The 922-nt window shown below is 66.5% G+C and overlaps 1 long non-coding RNA gene across 1 annotated transcript; it reads left to right on the forward strand.

Annotated features, from left to right (window-relative positions):
- Positions 1 to 93: 93 nt before the first annotated feature.
- Positions 94 to 910, forward strand: LOC118451969. Its single transcript, XR_004841582.1, has 4 exons — positions 94 to 236; positions 329 to 382; positions 432 to 518; positions 573 to 910. It is a non-coding gene; the product is annotated as an uncharacterized LOC118451969 (long non-coding RNA).
- Positions 911 to 922: the final 12 nt, after the last annotated feature.

A 922-nucleotide genomic window follows, 5' to 3' on the forward strand; every position in this document is an offset into this window, starting at 1 on the left:
TCCGGGAATCCCTCACCAATCGCCATGGCAACCCCATCACCACCAGCAATGACATCACACATACAGCGGTGACGTGGGCAGGCGGCCATCTTTAGTGGGGTCAGGCCACCAAGGCGGGGGGGACACAGGGGACCCAGGGGTCCGGGTGGAGGGGACCCCAACGTCTGGGGCCCAGATGTCCGGGTGGAGGGGACCCAGGGGTCCAGGACCCAGGGGTCCGGGTGGAGGGCACCCAGGTGTCTGGGACCCAGGAGTCCGGTGTGGAGGGGACCCAAACATCTGGGACACAAGCATCTGGGTGCAGGGGACCCAGGTGTCCAGGACCCAGGTGTCCAGGACCGAGGTGTCCTGTGGAGAAGGGACCCAGGTGTCCAGGACCGAGGTGTCCACTAAGAGACCCAGGTATCTGGGACCCAAGCGTCTGGGTGCAGGGGACCCAGGTGTCCAGGACCCAGGCGTCTGGTGGAGAAGGGACCCAGGTGTCCAGTCCAGAGGGGACCCAGGTGTCCAGGACCAAGGTGTCCGGGACCCAGGAGTCTGGTGTGGAGGGGACCCAAACATCTGGGGCCCAGGTGTCCAGTCCAGAGGGGACCCAGGCGTCCAGGACCCAGGCGTGAGGGTGCAGGGGACCCAGGTGTCCGGGTCCCAGAGTCTGGTGGAGAAGGGACCCAAGTGTCCAGGCAAAGGGCACCCAGGCATCCGGTGGAGAAGGGACCCTGGTGTCCAGGACCCAGAGTCTGGTGAGGAGGGACCCAGGTGTCTGGGACCCAGAGTCTGGAGTGGAGGGGACCCAAGTGTCCAGGCAAAGGACACCTAGGTGTCTGGTGGAGAAGGGACCCAGGTGTCCAGGCCCCAGGCATCCGGTGGAGAAGGGACCCAGGTGTCCAGGCCGAGGGGACCCAGGGGGCCAGGAGCCCGGGGG

This window comes from Egretta garzetta, unplaced genomic scaffold (genome assembly GCF_000687185.1).
Source record: "Egretta garzetta isolate BGI_Z169 unplaced genomic scaffold, ASM68718v1 scaffold1253, whole genome shotgun sequence".
NCBI classification, from domain to species: domain Eukaryota; kingdom Metazoa; phylum Chordata; class Aves; order Pelecaniformes; family Ardeidae; genus Egretta; species Egretta garzetta.